The sequence below is a fragment of the Tursiops truncatus genome, chromosome 7, assembly GCF_011762595.2.
Source record: "Tursiops truncatus isolate mTurTru1 chromosome 7, mTurTru1.mat.Y, whole genome shotgun sequence".
Classification (NCBI taxonomy): Eukaryota; Metazoa; Chordata; class Mammalia; order Artiodactyla; family Delphinidae; genus Tursiops; species Tursiops truncatus.
In genome coordinates this window covers 47,490,479-47,514,909 of record NC_047040.1, presented here as the reverse complement: position 1 = coordinate 47,514,909, position 24,431 = coordinate 47,490,479, and the positions used below count along the sequence as shown (strand labels likewise).

The 24,431-nt window shown below is 36.8% G+C and overlaps 1 long non-coding RNA gene across 1 annotated transcript in view; it reads right to left on the bottom strand.

Moving 5' to 3' along the window:
* The window catches only part of LOC141279161 (uncharacterized), a 342,510-nt gene that overhangs the window by 5,531 nt on the left and 312,548 nt on the right, over positions 1-24,431 (bottom strand). The window contains exon 3 of the long non-coding RNA XR_012333039.1: positions 21,678-21,830. This is a non-coding gene — a long non-coding RNA (uncharacterized lncRNA). The remainder of the gene's footprint in view (positions 1-21,677; positions 21,831-24,431) is intronic.

Sequence of the window (24,431 nt, the reverse complement as noted above, 5' to 3'; positions counted from 1 at the left end):
GCCTTTTGGATGTGACTAGGTCATGACAGCAGAGCCCACATGAATGTGCCCTAATAAGAGACCCCAGAGAGTTCCTTTGCCTCCTTCACGATGTGAGGAAACAGCAAAAAGACCACCATCTATGAACAAGGAAGAAGGCTCCCACCAGACACTGAAATTTCCTGTGCCTTGATTTTGGCCTTTTCAGCCTCCAGAACCATGGGACATAAATTTCTGCTGCTTACAGTCTACCCAGTCTATGGTATTCTGTTACAGCAGCCCAACTGGACTAAGACACTGCTCGTATTTAAATTTCTATTCAACAACAATAAAAACAGTATAAATAATACTTTAACTAGTAAAATGCAACAATAGCTCATACAAATGAAAATAAGTTCATCCTCTCCCCAAAAAGGGGAAACAAAATTTCATCAGTCATTGTACTCAACTATGAAAAATGTTAGTTCTTCTTTCGGTCCATTTGGATATTCTAGAATTAAAGATTACATTTTAAATTTATCTATCAACAATGCACTTTATACAAAATGTTAGTAAAACAGGAAAATAATTATGATATTCAAAGATGGAAATAATAAGTGCATACAATTCTATTTGTATAATTTGTTGATCATACATGATAGTTATAACTTCCATGAGATATTACAGGTTTGTTTTTTTTAACCTGAGCAAGAACCTCATATGGCCAAGGATCTTTACTAATGGACTGTCCTAATCCTCCCTGAATCATTAATTGTCCTGTCTTATTGTGTTGCCTTAATCCTCCATGACCTTGTAATAGATTATTTTAACTGTTCGTTGAAGCAAAATATGTATACACAAAGGTACTCATATAATAAATGTGCAGATCAAATTATTTTTCAAAATTGAACACAACTATATAATCAGCACAGATAAAAATCAACACTACCAGCAGTCTGGAAGCTTCTCTCATGCTCCCTTCCATTCACTATCTTCCTCTCTGAGAGTACTCATTATCTTGAATTCAATTTTTACTTGCTTTTACACTTCAAACTTTTTTTTTTTTTTTTTTTTTTTTTGAGTTACGTGGGCCTCTCACTGTTGTGGCCTCTCCCGTCGCGGAGCACAGGCTCCGGACGAGCAGGCTCAGCGACCATGGCTCACGGGCCCAGCCGCTCCGCGGCATGTGGGATCTTCCCGGACTGGGGCAGGAACCCGTGTCCCCTGCATCGGCAGGCGGACTCTCAACCACTGCGCCACCAGGGAAGCCCTACACTTCAAACTTTTTTACTTCTACCTACTTTAAACCATTACGTGAATAGAATCAATTTAATATAAATCTGTATTAGTCAGAGTTCTCCAGAGAAACCAGTAAGATGATAGATAGATAGATAGATAATGATGAATTGGCTCATGTAATTATGGAGACTGAAAAGTCTCACAGTCTTTCATCTTCAAGCTGGAGACTCAGGAAAGCCAACAGTGTGATTCAGTCTGAGAAGCAAGGAAGCCTATGATGTAGATTCCAGTTTGAGTCTGAAGGACTGAGAACCAGGTACATCAAGAGCAGGAGACGATGAATGCCCCAGCTGAAGCAATCAGGCAGGAAGGGGATAATTCCTCCTCCCTACACCTTTTGTTCTTTTCTTTTTTGCCTCCACCTTCTGTTTTATTCAAGCCTTCAATGATTTAGATGACGTCCACCCACGTTGGGGAGGACAATCTACTTTATTGAATCCACCAATTCAAATGCTAATCTTATCCAGACACCCTCACAAAAACACCCTCTTTAATCTGGGTGCCCCGCAGCCAGTCAAGTTGACAGGTAAAATTAACCATCACAGTATTATTTTGTGCCTGGCATCTTTTCCTCAACATTGTGTTTGTGAGATTCATCAATATTATTCATGTAGTTTTAGATTGTTCACTTTTCTATTCTATCTTGATAGAAATTTGGGTAATTCCTAATTCTTACCTATGAAAATAGTACTTATATATACATTCTAGTATACTGCTTTTAATAAACATATGTATTCATTTCAGTTGAATATGTATAAGAAGTAGAATTGCTGGATCTTGGAAAACACATTTAGTTATAGTAGATACTGCCAAACCATTTAATCTTCTACTAACTTTTACAGCCGGACGTGGAATCACTAAAGTGACACACCAGAGAATGCCTTGAATTCCATTCATAGCCTTCCCTACTTGTATTATGTAGCAGGAACCTCACTGAGTACAGGCGTACCTCAGAAATATTGCAGTTTGGTTCCAGACCATCACAACGAAGTGAATATGGCAATAAAGTGAGTCAAACAAATTTTTTGGTTTCCCAGTGCATATAAAAGTTATGTATACACTATACTACAGTGTATTAACTGTGCAAATAATAGTATTATTTCTTTAAAAATGTATATATCTTAATTTTAAAATTCTCTATTGCTAAAAAATGCTAACCTTCTCCTGAGCCTTCAGCGAGTTGTAATCTGTTTGCTGGTGGAGGGTCTTGCCTCGATGAAGATGAATGCTGACTGCTCAGGGGGTGATTGCTGAAGTGTTGGTGTGGCTGTGGCAATTTCTTTTTTTTTTAAAATAAATTTATTTATTTATTTTTATTTTTGGCTGTGTTGGGTCTTTGTTTCTACACATGGGCTTTGCCCAGATCCATCAAAGTATTCACTACCTATGGCAGCTATAACCTTATGAAATCTTTCCTAAATAATAAGGCTTGAAAGTTGAAATTACTTCTTGACCCATGGGCTACAAAATGGATGCTGTGTTATGCAATGCCAGCTGCTTTTTTTTTTAATATTTTATTTTTATCTTTATTTTTATTTATTTATTTATTTTTTTGGCTGTGCCGCACAGCTTGCGGGATCTTAGTTCCCTGCTCAGGCATTGAACCCACACCTTCAGCAGTGAAAGTGCGGGGTCCTAAACACTGGACAGCCCAGGAATTCCCCCAGGTGCTTTTCCATAATAGAGTATGTGGCCAGACCAGCGAACTCAATCAACATATGCTTATTGTAAAATATATTTTGCTTATGTGTTAACCATTATCAGAAGCAAGGCTATGTGAAGCAACACGGTAGTAAATAAGTACTTTATAAGTTATTGAATGGTGCTGCTAGCTGAAGCACTGTAGCCAAAAAAGGCAATACTCTCCCTAGGATAAATTTCTTTATCAGTGAAACAAATGACTGCTTCTTTTTAATTAAGGTGAATTCAACTGACATTTAAATTCTACAAGTAGCAGTCGAGTTTCGAATTTGATATTTCAACTGTTACAGCCCTTTAGCTTTTGTTATCTTCCTATGCCTTAGCTGTATGAGGGACTGGCTAGAAATTTAAATACTTGAACTAGCCATTTTCTTCCTGCAAGTTATCTAATGTAGTCAGAAGATGGTGGCTGCTGAGTGTTATGGAGGCTCTGAAGGAAGTCCCAGGATGGTGGAGGGTAATTAATCACAAATAAGGGCAAAGTGTGAAAGCTAGAGGCCCTCTTTAGCAGCATTGAAAAATATCTCATCTTCAATTCTGTACCTTCTCAGGAATCTCCTCCAACCATCCTCTTCTGGTTACCACAGAAATAAGAGGATAAAGTCAAAAATTAACCAAACCAAGGAAGTGTTAGACCTCCTAAGGGAGGAAAGGGGTTATACTTTGAAATATCTGCAGAATCTAGACAGCATGAACCCAAGGAATCCAGTAGTATGGGTACAATTGGACCCTGGTAGACCTAAAGCTCTATAAGGCCAGAAAAAATAGAGTCTATAGATGTGGCAGCATTCTTCCATAAAACAAGATTGAACACCCTGAAAAGGAGCCTGGTGAATGGTGCTGGCTAGAAGGGATCCTGGAAACTTTGAAGAAAGTGATATTCCACATCAAGTAAAGTAGAAATGCCAGTATACTCTTGAGAGATGGAGGAAGAAGGCGTGAAAAGATGCAGAGAAGGGAATAAAGTACACAAGACTGGAAAACCCAGCAGATGGTTATGTTCTTCAGGAAAGACTAGAGAAAGTCATGATAACTCCAATTATCAAGCAATAAGAATGTGCTGGTGAGAGGGGCATCAGTAACTCCAACAAGGTCAATGTTGGCTACACTCTTTGGACAAGGAATGACTATGAAAGATGCTCTTACCTACCAAACTGCCTTACTTGAATGCAACGTGGAGGATAGAATCCTGAAATAATAGAGATCAGGTGGCAGCACCGAACAGTCAGAAACAAAGTGGGTGTAATTACAATAATAGCAGCAAGATTTGAACGGCAACAAAGTGAACCTGGATGGTCAAGAGCTACAGAGATGGTTAACAGAACATGACATCTGTAGTGTCAATATAGATGGCAGCCAACAGTATATTTCTCACTCTTTACTACAAAAGAAATGAAGGATCAATAATCAGAAGCCTTGGAAAAACCACCAAAATAAAAAGTCATGATTTCTTGCCTAATTTCTGGATCCAAGCTTACTTTTAAGCCCCAGTAAAAGGAACCCTATAAAATCATAAAAAACATATTTAGTAAGTATTCCCCCTGTCTTCTCCAAAGGGTAAGTGTACTAGGAGAAAAGAAAATACCTGGAGATGTTGAGAACTGTTGGACAATGGGTCCAAGTTGACATCAATACCCAGAGACCCAAAATTTCAGTTATCATGGGGACTTATTGGGAGCATGTCTTAAATGTAATCTTGACTCAGGATCAGTACAGGGTCTACACACCCACCCAGTGGCCATATAATCAATTCACAAATGTGTGATTGGAATAGATATACTTGGTGTTTGCCAGAATATCCACATGGACACCTGGCCTGTGGGGGAAGTTCTATTATAGTGCACAAGGCCAGTATGCACCTTTGAAACTGACCTCCTGTCAAGCTATTAAACCAAAAATATCACCACCTGCTGACAACAGCAGAAATTAATGCAACTCTTAAAGATCTAAAATAATGCAGTGGTGGCAGCCCCCATATTGTCCCCCATTAAATTCATGCACCTCTCTCCAGTAAAAGTCAGAAAGATCCTGGAGGATAACAATGTGTTACCACAAACTCAACTAAGAAGTATTCTCAATGGCAGATGCTTTCCAGATGTAAAATGTTTGCTAGAGCATATTAACACAAGTACATGGTGATTCAGAACTTTCAAAGATGAGGGTATGTTATTACCCCACCAAGTGAGGCATATAGTCCGGCAGAGGTATTAGCTTATGGAAGGCAGTAGAGGGAGTGTCCTCATAGCCCAGAAACCACATAGTAGTGACAAGGGCTGTAGTTACTCTCACTAATGTTTCTACATTTTCCTAAGAAAAGAAACCAACTAGAATAATGGAAGAGCTGTTCCCAGATGTATTGAAGTTAATTTATGGATCTGAAAGGCACAAGTGTGGTCAGGAGCAGATGCTGCCATGTGCTAACCAGGTTTTGCTTAGGACCAAGGCACTAATTCCCCTAGCTGCTGGGAGGGATGCCTACTGTTGGCTGACACCTGAGTGCCTCCCCAGGAACTGTCCTTGGCCAGAGAGAGTTACCTTACCCAAGGTTATGCCTTTTCTCCAGAGGCATCTGACATCCAATCACTTGCTTATGAGTGAGTACAAACTCTGGCTCTAGCTTCAGAGCTCATGATACAATTTGGCCGAGGCCCGGCAGTAACCACATAGCTGCACTTCAGCTTCTCCCTCTTCTCAGTCTTGCCTTCCTCACACCCTAACAGCCATCGTGCTCTAGAGAACTATCCCAGCAAGGTCGTGCACACAAATTTCCACTTCAGAGTCTATTTCCCATGAATCTCGCCTAAAATAAAGACTGAGAAAACACCACTGGATTTGGCAGTTCTGAGTATATAGTGACAGTGACACTGTAAAGAGGAAATCATTTTGTTCTGCTTCTGACATTGAAAACTAAAGAGCCTGGTTATTAATTTTCTAGTTTATCCATTAATATATGCATTAAATATATGCATAAAATAAGAAAATGAGTACAAGGCTAGGTGGTTTTTCTTTCCATATTAGAAAACATTTATAAATTTAAAATATTTTTCACATCTGCTGAGTGAGAAAAAAAATTTTATTATCTCCATTTAGAAACTTGCAATTATTTTAAAATCAACTGATAAATGATGGGATTTATGATTAAGCAGTTAATCCCAAAGAGAATATTTTTTTAAATATGTATAGTTAATTCAAAACCTTTATAACTGATTGTTTTTCAAAGCAATTACAATACAAAGTTCTGAATTCCATTTGTTGTATCAATATTCAATTATCTTTCCTTTATAAATATGACTTGTTCTGAATTTGTCACTATCAAAAAAAATCCTATCAACATACATTATATAAAACTGCCACTATATTACAAAGGCAAAATAATATGCTAAAGACAAAAGTAGTTCTTTTCCAATATCATATGAATCACTGATTTCAGTTTTATTGATATTATATTCAGGATAAGTAAATGCTCATAATCAAAAGACTAGATAAAGTATAGGATTTTTTAAAATTTTTAATGCACTTTATAATAGGACTGAAAAATTAAAATTGAATTAAACCCATAAGGGTTCATCCACTAAAGTGATTTTTCTGACAGAAAAAAGTACATAACTACAGAGTATATTCTACTGATGGTAAAATATTCTTAAAAACCTTATCAATTTTGATAACATACCAGCTCACTTTCATTCCAGGATTTCTAGCTAGAAATATTTTTGTTACATGAAAGGAAAACACACTTAAGGGAACTCAGAAAAAGGAAAGTTTATTTGAAAGAACACAAGAATCTGCCAAAAAAAAAACAACCCTAGGAAAATTCAACACCCAGGTCCCAGGAGGATCAAAGACTGTTGAAGATTCAGGTAGCTACCCTATTTTGTCTTCACCCTTTCTCAGAAGCTCTCTTCCTAAGTATTGTTCCCAGCATTTTTTTTTTTTCTTTTGTGATAGGTCCGCTCTCTCTGCTTTTTAATCATCCATGAAGCTCATAATACTTGCCCAAGATGCCACTACAACTGAAAACTTCCCTTTTTGCCTCTTAGAATTCCAAATAAATCCAATTTTCCCAACTCATCTCTGTGAGACTGACACAAATCATGAGTGCCTAGACAGACTAAAATTGGTCAAAACGTACAAAACAAGGTTTGGGATCACAAGGTACTAAAGTCTCAGCAGAACCTGTAAATTGGAGCATTTTCCTCCAGAAAGGGTGATAGCTTATAAACAAAACTAAACATCTTCAAGTAGAATAGACTCTGAGATATATAGTAGTCAATTTTTAACGCCTCCTTTTTCATAATGATTTGTTTTCTCCTTGCCATTTTATATTTGTTTTTTTGGAAATATTTCATTGTCTCTATTTTTTTTTTAACATCTTTATTGGAGTACAATTGCTTTACATTGTTGTGTTAGCTTCTGCTGTGTAACAAAGTGAATCAGCTCTACGTATACATATATCCCCATATCCTCTCCTTCTTGCGTCTCCCTCCCACCCCTCTAGGTGGTCACAAAGCACCAACCTGGTCTCCTTGTGCTATGTGGCTGATTCCCACTAGCTATCTCTATTTTACATTTGGTAGTGTACATATGTCCATGCCACTATCTCACTTTGTCCCAGCTTACCCTTCCCCCTCCCGGTGTCCTCAAGTCCATTCTCTATGTCTGCGTCTTTATTCCTGTCCTGCCCCTAGGTTCTTCAGAACCTTTTTTTTTTTAGATTCCATACATGTGTGTTAGCATATGGTATTTGTTTTTCTCTTTCTGACTTGCTTCACTATGTATGACAAACTCTAGGTCCATCCACCTCACTACAAATAAAAGGAGACAAAAGACCTGTATGCAGAAAACTATAAGACACTGATGAAAGAAATTAAAGATGATACAAACAGATGGAGAGATATACCATGTTCTTGGATTGGAAGAATCAACATTGTGAAAATGACTCTACTACCCAAAGCAATCTACAGATTCAATGCAATCCCTATCAAACTACCAATGGCATTTTTCACAGAACTAGAACAAAAAATTTTGCAATTCGTATGGCAACATAGAAGACCCCGAATAGCCAAAGCAAACTTGAGAAAGAAAAACGGATTCTTGAGAATCAGGCTCCCGGACTTTAGACTATATTTGTTTTTAAATATCACATACCTGTTAATTCCAGGCATTGGCAAGAACTAACAGTGTTATAGAGAAAAGAGCTGAGTGGCAAAAAAAAAAAAAAAAAAAAAAAGCTGTTGCAAAGCCCTGGCCATCTGATTCCTGAGAGAAAGAATCTCCCTAAGACCCTATGGAAACAACTATGTAAAAAAATTAAGGGAAACTCTACTTCTGAAATGGCAATGGAAGGACCTCCAAAGACATATTTCCTAGCAAAACAAGTATAACTGGTAGGAAAAATAATTTTTAATGAAGTTTTTGGAAACTGTTCCAAGGGCAAAAAGTAAATAGCAAACATTTGAGAAAATCTATAAGAACAGGGAAAGTCTGTGGTATTTGAACATGATCCACTTCCTCCTTCTCCTCCTAGCTCAGCTTAATGGAAACTCCACTGAAGGTGGCTACAGCCAAGAATACAGGGTTCCTTCTCCCAATCAAGGGCTATGGTATTGTTGCGGAGGAAGAAATTTTCCTCTGCCCTTCTAGGTTCTTCTGGCTAGTCTAAGAATTAAATCGACAGGAGGCAAACTAACAAGAGAAAAACCAAACCAAAAATTTAATAACATGTTCGCATGAGGGAAGCCCAGGAAAACTCAGTAACTCACTTAAAAAGGCCAAAACCCTCACCTTGAACACCATCTTCAGTTAAAGACAAAGAGGATGTTGGGGCTAGTAGTTTGGGATTTCAAAGGGGAAGAAGGCAATGCACATGGAGATGGGAAAGCACATGTTTAGTAAACAAATGTTTGCTGGGCCAGGCAGAGACACTGGGACACAGAGTGTACTCCAGTCTCTAGGCCCTGCTGAGCTTCCCCCACCCCAACTAGCCCATATTCTTTGCAGGTATCTCTGGTGATAGCTCTACTCAGGGACTAAGCCCTCTAGCTAAATTATTTTAGGCAGCTAAGGGGGAGGCCAAAGCTTTTTCCTGAGTCTTTTGGGTCTTGATTGTTTTCAGCTCAAAATAATCCACATGCCAGAGACATTTCAGGGTGGCCAATTTTGCTCCCCCACAGTATCCTCCCAGGAGGAACAGGCTGCCGGGATTTCTCATTTCTGCCAGCTATTAGTTGCAGAAACTAAATCTCAGGTGAGTGTGGCCAAGATAACACAGGCTCTCTTTGTCCACCAGTCTCCACTCATAGGGTAGAGAATCAACCTCAGGCATGAAAGGCTAGGAAAACTGGGCTCCAGTCTATCCTTACCAAGGCCCATACACAGTGTGGAGGTTCCACACCACGAGACACAAGCTGAGAAGACCAGAGGCTACCACCCTACCCAGCACCTTTCTCTTAAAGCAGAGGCATCACTAAGAGAAAAGTGGGCCACTGTCCCACCCCCAGACCCAGAGCCAGGGCTCAGAGATTTGGCCAGAAGAGAGGCAGGCCTTAAGAACAGGGAAATGTGAAGTTCTCCCCAGTGTAACAGAGGGTAGCAAAGGTCAAAGATAATGGTCCTCTCAAAAACAGTGAAGGTTTTGGTGGTAAGCAATTAAGGTAGCTTCACAAGAGTAACAAGTTAAGCCATAGAAAACCAAGTTAATCAGATAAAACCAAGTATCCAGACAACTAATAACTTTCATGGGATAAGCTGGAACCTCAAACATTGGCCTCCAAAACTACCCCTGTAAAGGGGCCGAAGTTAATTATATCAGACAGTGGAGCAATTTACACTCCAGGGCATTGTCAAAACAATAGCGCAATTAGTGGAGTCTAACAGCTGGGTTTAATCAGGAAAGGAGACAAAGAGAAACCTAAAAACACTGTCACTCCAGGGTGAATATACACACGCCCAAGACTGCCCCTCTGAGAAAGAGTCAGAGGCTTCACACTGCCGGGCAAGTAGATGTCACTAAAATAATCCAGCTAGTCACTAAACAAATAGACCAACAACAAACCCCAGGGAGAGGGGAGCTGCTCCAATATATAATCTTAAGTGTCCAATTCGCAACAAAACAACATTAAAACACATGCAAATAAACAGCAACGTGTGACTCAGAAAAACACCAAAACAATCTTGAAAAAGGACAAAGTCAGCAGGCTCACACTTTCCGTTTTCAAAACTTACTACAAAGTTGCAGTAATCAAGACTGCGTGGTACTAGCATAAGAAAAGACACACAGGTATATGGACTAGAATTGAGAAACCAGAAGTAAAATCCCTCACATTAATACTAAGTTGATTTCAAGAAGGGTGCCAGACCATTCCATGGGTAAATCATAGTCTTTTTTTTTTTTTTTTGTGGTACGCGGGCCTCTCCCTGCTGTGGCCTCTCCCGTTGCGGAGCACAGGCTCCGGACGCGCAGGCTCAGAGGCCAGGGCTCACGGGCCCAGCCGCTCCGTGGCATGTGGGATCTTCCCGGATCGGGGCACGAACCCGTGTCCCCTGCATCGGCAGGCAGACTCTCAACCACTGCGCCAGCAGGGAAGCCCCCTAAATCATAGTCTTTTCAAATAAATGGTTCTATGACAATTGGATATCCTCATGCAAAAGAGTGAAGATGGTCCCCTACCTCAGTCGATATACAAAACATAACTCAAAAGGCATCAGGAACCTAAAAGTAAGTGCTAAAATTATAAAATTAATAGAAGAAAACATAGGAGAAAACTTTCATGATTCTGAATCCAGCAATGACATGACATTCTTAGATATAACATGAAAAAGGAAAGCTACAAGAGAAAAAATAAGGTAAATAATTTAAATTTTATGAAAATTTTAAAATTTTATACTTCAAACTGTACCATCAAGAAAGTATACAGACAACCCACTAGATGGGAGAAAGTATTTGCTGTACTTGAAACTAAAAAAAAAAGGCAATTTATAAAGTAATTTAAAAAAAGGTGAAAGGACTTCCTTGGTGGCGCAGTGGTTAAGAATCCACCTGCCAATGCAGGGGACACGGGTTCGAACCCTGGTCTGGGAAGATCCCACTTGCTGCAAAGCAACTACTGAACAACTACTGAACCTGGGCTCTAGAGCCCACAAACCACAACTACTGAGCCCATGTGCCACAACTACAGAAGCCCATGCGCCTAGAGCCCGTGCTCCACAACAAGAGAAGCCACTGCAATGAGAACCCTGAGCACTTCAACAGAGTAGCCCCCGTTTGCCTCAACTAGAGATAGCCCACGCGCAGCAACGAAGACCCAACCCAGCCAAATATAAATATAAATAATTTTTTTTGAAAGGTGAAAAGTGTAAAAGGCCTCTGAAAGGTAATTTTTTCCACAGAAGTACAATATAGGTCAATTTGAAACCTATACATGAAGATAGGAATATTTCTAATATGTTTCAGTAGAGAGAACATAGAAAAAGTTAAAAAATAAAAAGAAAGAAACAGAAAAAGAAAAGAAAACGATTGTAGAAGGCTTTGACAAAAATAAGTTGTCTTAAAGTAAAAACTTTGTCATTTTAACCAATCTTATTGTGACATTTTGATTTCAAGGAATTTTTTTTTCAACCACAGGAACCCAAGATACATACCAGAGAGATAAAAAGCTTGACTTCTCAGCATGTCAAGAAAATTGGGAGCATGTCAAAGTTATGGACACTGGAGAATATCCAATGAGAAAATAAAGCAAAATTTTTTGATTGTTTTAAAAAAATAAAACACCTTACATCCTTGCAGTTTGCAATGTTCTGTTTTTGAAATGCTGATATGAGTGCATAATCTCATGAAGTAATAAAACTATAAATTATGACCTGTGAAAATACTGTTTAAAATGGCAACTTGGGTATGTAATGGGGTATTAACATGTGCTATGTAGGAATACTGCTAAACTGCAGCTATATAGTATGCTATATATAGAGACACCTTTATGACTAATGCACCAAGGAGAAAATTCTGGCAAAGTAACGTGTGTTCAAATTCCCTGTATATAACTACACTGAAACCTAACATTGATTTGGTATAAATTATAAGTTATTATACCAATAGCTAACCATTTTTTATTGGCTGTCATGGTTTATAGAAAATAGCTACAGCATCAGCTCACTTTTCTACCTACAATGTATCTACTTTGTAAAATAAAAAATCATTATTTTTTTATTCTAGTCTCTTGAATCATAAGTTATAGCATAATAACTAAAGCCATTTAATACAGGAAAATCATTCCAAATCAAAAGGACAGTAGATTGACTATTGCAAAGGAAATAAAAGGGTAAGAAACTAAAATATTGTTTGAATATGCAAAACTAAGTATTTCACATCTACAAATGCAATTACACCACAATATGGCTCTCCAATACATTCCGGAAATGACATAAATACATGGAATGTCCTATGGTCCCCTATAAACTCCAGTTTCAGATGGTGGACCAGGGCGACCAACTTACACACAGTGAAATGGGAATGAGACCTACTTGGATTTTTTTTTCTCTATTAAATGATGCATTTTTACACATGATGAAGCTTCCTGTTTCATTAGTTTCATGATACTGAGAATGACAATTGTATACCAAAAATTTATCATATGTTCATGCTTTTTATGTTTTTTTTAAAGATTTTTTTGATGTGGACCATTTTTAAAGTCTTTATTTTTATTATTATTTTTAAATAAAAGTCTTTATTGAATTTATTACAATATTGCTTCTGTTTTATGTTTTGGTTTTTGGCCGCAAAGCATGTGGGATCTTAGCTCCCTGACCAGGGATGGAAACCGCACCCCCTGCATTGGGAGGCAAAGTCTTAACCGCTGGACTGCCAGGGAAGTCCCCTGTTCATGCCTTTTAAATTGTGAAAAATCATACATAGTTCTGTGGTCTGTTTCCAATGTCAACTCACCAAATAAGCTATTCCGTCATATAATTTGATGAGTAATTTCATTTTATTCAATGTTTTGGGATGTTATTTATTGACTGACCCAAATGACAATAATTTAAAATATTTCCTTGGATATATTAAGGAGAACTATGTCTATTAAAAAAGGGGGTCTTAGTTATATTCCCAATATTTTATTTTACTTTTAAATCTCAAAAACTCTATGTAATCATAAAGAATTTCAGTTTATGGAACAAAAAAAAAACTATACACCTTAACTACAGCCATCTATCCCCGATGTTTATTACTTGCTTAGGTAAGTATTTTAGACATGTAAAGTGCTACCTACTGAGTTAACTGGTAAAATAATTAGAATTACATAGCTGAGATCGCCTTTCTTTTTGTATTATTATAATCCAATTGCTACCACATTTTATCTCCACAATAAAATGTTAATATTTAGTATATATTAACTGCATTCATATTTGCTTAATTTTTCATACTTCATGTTCCCTGCACAAACTGTTTCATAAAATGGGTTGGGAAAAATTTATTCACATACCATATTTCAATGACATTAGCAAGTTAGCCATTTAGTTGATTACAAATTGTGAATAAACATTTTCTGCTCTGGTTTGAAAACCTAAATACCAAGAATGTTGCTATTTATAGTTAAGAAAGTTTTTGAGAAAATGATTCATATGGACTTATTTTTTAAATAGAATCAAATAAACAGTTAATCCCTGACTTTGTAGACTTTTACAACCAAAATATTAAAAAAAATTTTTTTGTGTGGCAAGCCAATAATAGAAAGTTTCGACTCTCCATCCTCAAAGACCATTGTATGGTGGTATATCCCACACAGACTATGAGGGTCAGGTAACCAAGGGGTGGAAGTGGCCTTGCTTACCATACCGAAATACTTGGGGAATCTGTGCTTTCCATTCTTGGTGATGTTGGTCTAGAGGTCCCAGTTCTCAGAGAGATTGTTTATAACACAGGAAACAGCAAGATTCTCATTAAATGATGGCTGCTGATAGGTTTCTTCAGGTTCCTTTTTCCAAGAGAACATCAAGCAAGGAAAGGAGTCACCACACTGGCTGGTGAACTAACCTTGATTATCAAGAGGAGATGGGTATGTTATTATACACTGAAGGCAGAAAAGAATACATTTGTCTCCCTGGGATCCACCGGGGTGTTTCTTAGTACCCCCCACTCTGCCTATTTGGGGCAGCAAATAGACAAGTGCAGGAGCCCCTGCTTGAAAAGGTCATGATAACAGATGCTTGGACCCCTCTGGTGTGAAGGTCTGGCTCACCCCATCTTATAAGTCACCTAGACTAGAGGAGGTCCTAGCTGGGAATTAGGGAATTTAGAATGAGTTATAGATGAGGGACATAAGAAGCATCAGTTGTGTCTTCATGACCAGCTGCAGTTGTTGAGATCTGAGTCCTTTCCACTAACCTGCTTTTTGTAAGCATCCCCCAAATCCTAGAGAAGCTATTTCTCGATGAGCTGAACTTACCACAGGAAGCAAGTGGATGTGAATGCACAGAATAGGCTGTACCGGATGCTGTGGTGCCCCACCAAAATTGCCCTCCAGGCCTGAGGCATCTTCCCTCAGTTGCCAGTACCTGCTGACATCTCACTTCTGATTTCCTCTCCAGGAATTGTCCTTAACCACACATAGCTTCCTCCCCTTTTTTCTTCCAAAAATTGGTCCCTGCCGGGTAATGAGATCTGATTTCCTCCCACTGGTCCAAGACAACTCTGGAAATTGTCCAGCTCCAGAGTTCTCCATATAATTGGCTCCCATATAATTTTTTTTTTTGCATCAGAGTTTAACATCTTTCCTGCCCATGTCTGCTTCTCTTGCGCACAGATATTGTTACCAAAAGCACCTCCTAAGAAACCTCCTGCATAAAAATTTCTGCCTCAGAGTGTTAGATTTGAATAATTCAATCTAAGGCAATAGCTAAACTGTGTGATTAGGATATCTTTTAGTGTACTGTTAAAATATGTCAAGCAATAGTGGCTGGGCAGAGTATGAAAATACTAAATAACAATAGGCTTTTTAGAAAAATGAAGTTAAGTATATGTCTTTAATCACAACAAAAAATGAAAGCTACAAAAATATTAAAAATTTGTACAATAATAAAGGTATTTCTGTTATTCAATAGACAACATTTAGCCTGTCTAATTAGAATGAATTGATAAAATTGGAATATCCCTATTTTGTCACTCATAATGAAAAATATGGATCTAACTAACAGTGATTATCGGTGGCTGCCAACATTACAAAAAGAGAAGCCAGACATACATGCTTCCTGATGGACGTGTACAGCACCATATTTGAAGTATTTTACTAAAATATAAATATATAAACCTGAATTGTACAGTCACTAGATCTAACCACTAATTACAAAATCTGTAAGAATACACTAAATGACACTAGAGGATATCATCCCCAAAGTTCAAACAACAGGAACTACGAGACAAAACTGGCTAATAAATAAATTGGGAAAGGGAGGCAGGAAGAAAGAGTGATGTGTGTACAATCATGGGGATTTGAACACTGATGATATTAAAAGAATTATTGGGTTTGCCAAAAAAGCGCTTTCAGTTTTTAAGTACAAATAAAAGACACAGTTTTCATTTTCACCAAGAACTTCATTGAACAACGTATTCACCCTTTGGTTCCACTACCTTCTGCCATTTTTCAGGCAACTTCATAATTCCATCTTCCCAAAACTTTTTATCTTTTTGACCAAAGAACTGTTCCAGGTGCCTTTAACAGTCTTGCAGGGAATTGAAATTTTTTCTTTTAAGAGAATTTTGTAAAGACCCAAATAAATGGAAATCCAAAGGTGCAATGTCTGCTGAATAGGTGGATGAATCAGAACTTCCCAGCCAAGCTGTAACAGTTTTTGCCTGGTCATCAAAGAAACATGCAGTCTTGTGTTATCCTGATGGAAGATTATGCGTTTTCTGTTGACTAATTCTGGACGCTTTTTGTTGAGTGCTGCTTTCCGTTGGTCTAACTGGGAGCAGTATTTGTTGGAATTAATCATTTGGTTTTCCAGAAGGAGCTCACACTAGAGGACTCATTTCCAATCACACCATATACACAACATCACCTTCTTTGGATGAAGACCAGCCTTTGGTGTGGTTGGTGGTGGTTCAATTCACTTGCCCCATGATCTTCTGTTCCACATTATTGTACAGTATCCACGTTTCATCACCCGTCACAATTTGTTTTAAAAACAGAACGTTTTCAGTATGTTTAAGTAGAGAATCTCATGCAGAAATATGGTCAAGAAGGTGTTTTTCGCTTAGTTTATATGGAACCCAAACATCAAAGTGATTAACATAACCAAGCTGGTGCAAATAATTTTCAGCGCTTGATTTTGGTATTTTGAGTACGTCGGCTATCTCCTGCGTGGTATAACATTGATTGTTCTCACTTAATGTCTCGATTTGATCGTTATTGACTTCAACTGGTCTACCCAACTATGGAGCATTGTCCAGCGAGAAATCTCCAGCACGAAACTTCACAAACCACTTTTGACACATTTGATCAGTCACAGCACCTTCTCCATACACTGCACAAATCTTTTTTGCGTTTCAGTTGCATTTGTAATCTTCCTTGAAATAATAAATCATAATCTGCTGAAAATGTTGCTTATTTCTTCCATCTGCAATATTAAAATGGCTACACAAAAATTCACCAATTTTGATACTTTTTTTTTAATGCATGCTGATATGACAGCTGTCACAATACAATCTAACAAAATTGTTTCAAATGAAGTTAAAGACAACTAAGTGCTACTACAGCCATCTTACAGAAAAAAAGAACAAACATTTTGGCGAATCCAATATTATTTTTAACTGTATTTTACATATAATTACTAGTCCAAATTGTTTGTGAGGTTTCTAGAAATACATGCTGAAATATTTACATATAAAATTAAATGATCTAACTCAAAAGAAAATCAATGAAGTGTGGAGTATTGGTTGGCATTTGGATAAAAGAAGATTGGCCATATATTATTATTAAATCTGGGTGAAAGGTTCATTCCACTATTCTCTCTACTTCACTATATATTTGAATTTTTCCATGTTTAAAAGTGAAAAAGAATTAAACCATAAAAAAATGAAATAACAAGCCACCCACATGGAGAAAATAGCTGCCATTCTGTAACTGACAAGGTATGCAATGATTAGATATTTCATTTAGCATATTGTAATTGTTATTGGGGTCTTTTCTTCAAGTGCAGCTTCTAACTGCCTAACATTTATATGGAATAAAATTGATTTCTGAACATTAATATTATATCCAACATTTTTCTAAATTCTCATATCCTCTTAGATATTCGAAATAAACATAATTTTTACACTCCTGACATGACAGAAGAATACCTATATTTTTGTGTTAAGTGTAATTGTGATTTTTGGATTGGGCCACATGTAAATATATTTTATGATAATAAATATCTGCCTATCCCAATTTCATTAAATGTAGGCAATTATATTATTAGCAACTATGGAGATGATTTAGGATTTCCTAATGCTGGATCATCTTTTCATTATTGTATAAACTTGACTTGTTCAAAGTTTATTATTCTTTCATGTGCTATCATTTTTCTTTCCATTTTTGTAGCAACATTCAAAAAATTGTCTTGGTTTCTGCTTTCCTTATTTGTTGCTATCTTTCACAGGCCTTCGTATTCTTCAAAAGGATTTGGAATTTGGATTTCTTTTTGATATTCTTCCTTTCATGTTGTTTGCTTCTGAATAATCATTTAAGAATGTCTTGAGCTGGTGTTATTTCAGAAATAGCTTTTCTCTTTTTCTCATATTTTTAATATGTAAAGTATTCCATATGGATTTTATATCTCTTTTGGCATGTATGTTTTATATTTTCCTAAAAATTCATTCATTCCAACCAGGTTTTCAAATTAATTTGCATAATTCTGATTGAAGTGAGCTTGTTATTTATTAAAATAAGCATTTAAAGCTACAAATTTTCACTCAAGCATTACTTTAGTGAATTCCCATGTATTTGAATATGGAATGCTTATGTTGTTCATTTATTCTAAGTCTTTTGCAATAACAGCTTTGATTTCTTGTGTGGCCCAAAAGTTTTTTAGAGGCATCTTAGGTCTCTTTTAATATATATTTTGTTTCAGTTTGGTAGAAATTATTTTTTTCTAGGCACACCCTATAGGAACAAGAAAAAAGTGAGACTTCATAGAGGATTTGACATGTCTGCTGGGACCATAATAATATGTAGCCATTTTCTAATGAAGGTAAGGGTCTCCCAAGAAGAAAAAGAATAATAAACAAAGGAATAAAACCCTGATACTTGGAGGAGTTATTTGTAAATCAATTACATTATGTTATATGTAGCGTGAGAAGCACTCTATGTATTATGCGGTAGAGTAAAGCAAAAAGAGATAGATGATAGAGGGCCTTATGTGCCACACAACTTATACTTTACTCCAAAGAAAAATTGAAGTATTAGTCATGGAAGTAAAATCACCAAGTTTAAACATTATAATCAAGACAAGGCACTTATAAGAAGGATAAAATGGAGAAATAAAGATTGGAGATTAGAGACTTCTACATTATTCAAACAAGAAACAGAAAGAATCTAAAATAAGATAGTAGATATGGCAATATCATCTTTACCAATTTTCCTGGATTTGGTCCCTGTTATGAACTGAATATTTGGGGAGTTATGAACTCCCCAAATTCATATGTTGAAGCCCAAACTCCAGTGTAGATATATTTGAAGAGGGGACCTCTAAGGAAGTAATTAAGGTTAAATGAGGTCATAAGGATGGGGCCATGATCTGATGGGATTAGTGTCCTTACAAGAAGAGACACCAGAGAGCTCACTTGCTTTCAGCAAGCACACAAAGAAGAGGTCGTGTGAATACACAGTGAGATGGCAGCTGCCTACAAGCTAAGAGAGGAGGCCTCAGAATGAAACATACCTGGCTGGCACCTTAATCTTTGACTTCCCAACCTCCAGAACTGTGATGAACTAATTTCTGTTGTTTAAGCCATCCAGGATGTGGTATTTTGTTACGGAAACCCAAGCAGACTTATAGAGGCCCTTATTGGATATTGGGATGTGAGGGGAGGAGAAGAAAAGAGAGGGCTTTCTTGATAGAATGACTGAATAAAAAATGCATTAAAGAAATTTAAAAAACATCCAGTTATAAGATAAATAAATACTAGGGATGTAATGTACAACATGATAAATATAATTAACACTGTTGTGTGTTATATATGAAAGTTTATTTTTGGCTGTGTTGCGTTTTCATTGCTGTGTGTAGGCTTTCTCCAGTTGCTGTGAGCATGGGCCACTCCGCTGCAGTGCACATGTTCTCATTGCAGTGGCTTTTTCCATTGCGGAGCACCAGCTGTAGGCGTGTGGGCTTCAGTAGTTGTGGCTTGTGGGCTCTAGAGTGCAGGCCCAGCAGCCATGGCAAACGGGCTTAGTTGCTCCACAGCATGTGGGATCCTCCCGGACCAGGGCTCAAACCCTTGTCCCCTGCATTGGCAGGCGGACTCTCAACCACTACACCACCAGGGAAGTCCTATATGAACGTTTTTAAGAGAATAAACCCTAAAAGCTTTCAGCACAGGAAAAAATTTTTTTAATTTCTTTTTTTTTTGAGTTTAAAAAGGTATTATTCTTTATTTTAAAAAATAGTGATAAAATATACATAACTAAAACTTACCATCTTCACTATATTTAAGTGTACAGTTCAGTGGCATTAAGTACATTCACATTGTTTGTGCAACCATCACCACCATCCACCTCCAGAATGTTTTTCTTTTTTTTTTCACACACACACACTGTATTTTATTTTTACAAAAGATAAATAAACTGACACCAAGCATTGACCACAACAAAAGCAACAATGATTGCAATTACCAAACACAAAGCACACTCATACTATGTCATAATATTAATTTTGTATCTGTACGAGATGATGAATGTTCAATAAACTTGCGATAATCACTTCATGATGTACGTAAATCAAATCATTATGCTATAAACCTTAAACTTATACAGTGGTATATGTCAATTATATCCCAGTAAAACTAGAAGAAAAAGTACATATATATTTGACTGGTCTTGAAAGTGTTCCATGTTAATACAAAATACATCTTAATGGAATACCTGTGTCCATTACTAAACTGGTTAGAATAAATACTTATATAATTGTTATATTTATATAACTTGATTAAAATAGCAACAGGATACATACCATTAATTTAGATATTAGAGCTTACCACTAGAGATTTATGTTTTAGATTGCTAAAGAGAGACTGAAAAGATGTCACACACTTCCAGTCTAATCAGTCATTAGTTTAAAACCAATAAAAATGACACCTGAAAATTGGAATCTCAGTAATGAGACTATATTGAAAGATAATTTTGGAATACACCAAAGACAGATTTTTCTGATTTAGAAATTCTGCTTTTCACTAGTTCTTTAGGCATTACACATTTTATTTGTCAGTCTCTACACCTGGGAAAATATTTGTACCATAGGTAAAATTGTTTTAATGTCACATAAAGTAGTTACTGTGGTGTTTCTTAGATTACACAGTCTTGACAATAGAGAATCAGTGTGTATACTCAGAAAAATGAGGTACAGATGATGTCACTGTGAACTCAATAATTTCTTAAGTCTCCAGGCATTAGTGCCCACTGGTACTGACAAAGATGACTGCCTTTCAGAATCCTTAGAATTTATGGCCCTAAGCACAGCCTTGGGAAGTGAGAAAATAAAATGAAGGAAAGAGCCCTATACCATGAGAACCATTAAGAATATAATGAGATAATAAGAATGCTGAAGAATTTAGCAAAGCTCATAAAACCCTTTCCTTCTTCCTTTTTCCCTTTCTTTTCTTAGGTCCTCCCTTTATCTCCCCCCTCCCCTCACACACACACACCACACTATCCTCATCAACTGCTCTTCACTGAGAGTAAAATAAAAGAAGATGCAATTACTGTATTCTTAAACTTACAAAGAGAACAGGCTTTCAAAACCTCAAATCCTCCCTTCTCAACATCTGGTTTCACTAGTTCTTTAGTCACTCAATCTATAATTGAACATAATTCTCCAAATGTCATCAAGAATTAAACATAATATTTTTACAAATAAAAAATTAAGAAGGCACTGAAAATAAATAGACATGGTGAATTCCAAATCATTACTGTGAATTTGATTACCAAACTGAAAGTAGAAATGTCCATCTAGTTTTGGCAGAACTTTTATAATGTAAAGGTAGTTTACTAACAGTAATATGATCTGCAGCTTCAGATTATGTTAACATCTGAAAGAGGTAAAGAGACAGGAACATATAGATCTTAAATAAATGTTTTGCCTCAGGAAGATTTAAAAGATAGAAGCTTCTGGTGAGAGTGATATTTTCTACTCCATTGCTTTCATTTATTGTCAATGGACTATTGACTCTCCAAGTAAATATCTCTGCTGAAAAAATGTCTCTGGAGTTCTAGACCCACACGCCTACAGGCCAGGTGGGTAGCTCCATTGGTATGGCACACTCGCACCTCCGCCTCAATGGGTTTAAAACTGAAGCCCTCCTCCCCACTTGAACCTGTTCTGCGACCTTTAATAAAATGTTAGCATCATCATCCAGTTTCCCAGGCCAGAAACCCGAGCCTCAACTTTAAAGTGATAATATATTCTCATTTTTCATTAGTGTCCTCTTTCATTCTCGAAAGTATATTCTTTTGGACAATAAATTATAGGATTACCTTGATCATCTTTGTCTCTTCTCTTTCACTTTCAACTTGTATCTGAACAAACACCAGGTCTTTTCATTCTTCTCCTTAAATGTATCTCAATTTTGCCCACATCTCTTCTTCTTCAATGCTACTACCGTTGCTTCAGGATGTTACTATCTCTCCCTGGGGAAAAAATTAAACAGAATATTTGAAGCATCTCGTAAAGCAGGTAGCATATCTCTCCTGTTTAATTTTGTATTCTCAGTCCAGTGGGGCACCTGTTGTGAGCTTATAAATGTCTGTTGTTTAAATGAATTATCCAGTGATCCCGAACCCTGGCCACACCTTGTAGATTTGTCCCCCCACCTCCCTCACACCATCCTCGGTGGGAGCAGTAATGGTTGTAGAATATGGCCTGTGCTAAGATTTGGAATGACTCAAACTCAACAGATGAACCCTATCCTGAGTAACTTTGGGATCTAAGATCCCACATGCCACGCAACGTGACTAACAAATGAAAACAAAAACCAAGAATCGGAACCAAGAGATTCAAGGGTCAGTCTGACTGCTTTTCTCGAAAAGAGAAAGTGTAAACTCAGAATCTGGGAAACAGTGGATGCTTGCCTGTAAGGGTAGAGATGAATAATGTTGACATGCAAAGAAAAAAAAGGGATTAGAAAGCAGGCTGTAGGGGAAGTCCCCTGGGGGTACCCTTCCATGCTCCCAGGCCCTGGCTCTAGTCTATTTCTGGGGCTGAACCACATCCCTACTCTGTTCTGTGAGTGATTTCTGTATCCTTAAAATAAGTCCCCCTTTTATAAGATAGCTCAAGAGGAATTTTTTAATTTATAACCTGAAAAGTCTTAATTAATTCAGTCTCACTATCATCTGTGAAGATTTTTCAAAATAAAAATGACAAGGCTCACCCCAGGAGATTCAGTCTCAGCTTAAGACTCAGTGGGAATGCATGGGGAGGCTGGCCTCTCTCAAGGTATTTTTAACAGCTTCACAGATCATTCTGATGCTCAGCCAGGGTTGAAAACCACTGAACTATACTATTTGTTGTAGGGAAATATAAAAGAAAAGGACAGTAACCCAGTACTCCAGGGACTTTAGATTTCATTAATTATATTGGACATGCATATGTAAATAAGACTTAAGCATGCTTTCAAAGGAATGTATCAAATGTTTGAACTATGTTTAGAAGTATTGAATAACAGGATGGAATTGGGACACTGGAATTATAGCAAACTGTTTCTTTTAGAAAAATGCATTTATCTCAATCTCAAAGATATCTTTCAGCTCTATAAATTAGAAAACTAATTAACCTCTTAATAATACAAAAATGATGGTCATTTAGGTAAAAATGACATAATTTGAGTTTAAATAAAAGGGTCAAAATGTTCAAATCATGCAAATAAATTGTAAATTAGGATTAGCTTCTTGAAGACCATAAAACTGAAATTTTCATTTGATTTACTGCCAGATGAATCCATCCTATGTAAATTCTGTATATCTGCTCTGGGCCATTTTTCTCTGAATTATATGCCATTCATCATCCTGACATGACTAAAATGGCATAAACTTCTATTGATAAAGACAATGCATTTTAAATGTCATTGCTGATATTCTGTTTATGTTTCCATTTACACTGGAAGAGGATCTTGAAAATTAGCAATATGTAAATAACATATTGACCAACAATACAATTTGACCCCAGAGAAAAAAATAAATGTGTAATAATTTTTCTCCATCAAAATAACTTGTTTATTCCTCATGATAATTCTCTTTATATGAGGAAAGGTACACAGAGATGTTATTTACAAGGATAGAACCATACAAGTCTCTCAACTCCCAGGCCACCCCTTTCCACTTATTTAAGCATTCATCTATGTTTTGTACAGTATAAAACCTGCACATTCCTTCTGGTTAGTAGGAAAGGGAGACATTCTTGCTTTCCCTCAATTACACTGTATAACCCTGAATTTCAATAGCATTTGTTATGCTTTTGTGGCTATAATTTTTTAAGTATTATGATCACTCAAAAAAATATTTTTAGACAGATGTTATCACTGTAAAGTTCAGTCAATCTATAAAACCTGAATGTACAATTAATTAACTAATATTGGTTTGGGAGCTAGAAGGCAGAAGTGAATCTCCCAGATAAGGAGGAGTTACCACTTTGTAGGGTCTAGTTCTCAACCTTACAGGCACAGAAATGAGATGTTCATTTGCTGAGTATTTTTTTTCAAGTTTACCAACCATATGCATTGCTATCTTTCTGAACTGCCTATTCAATTTTTGTCCGATTTTTCTGTTGCAGTACTCAGCATTTTATTATTGACCTTTAATAATTTTGTATCATAAATCTTTACACATGCATTGCCACTATTTTCCAATTTGTTTTTCTTTGATTTGGCATTTGCTTCTTAGTTGTCAGAAGTTTTAAATATTTGTGTAATTCAAACTATCAGTTTTTTTGTCTTTATTGACTTATTTGGCCTGATCACTATTCAGAATATTTATTATAGATAACATAGAAATAAACATCCGTTCAAAAAAAGGCATGGCTAAAGTTGGCAATCTCAATAGAGATTTAGTCAGTCATTTTTCTTAGCTCTTGGCAGGATGTACATGGTTGAGCACTCCTTCTTTCTTGATATTTTTTCTTTATTTTCCATGATATTAAAGTCTCCTGGGTTTCATCTTTCCTCTCTTGCGCCTCTTTTTCTGTTTCCTTCACAGGGCCATCCTACTTTACCCAAACAATAAATATTGCAATTC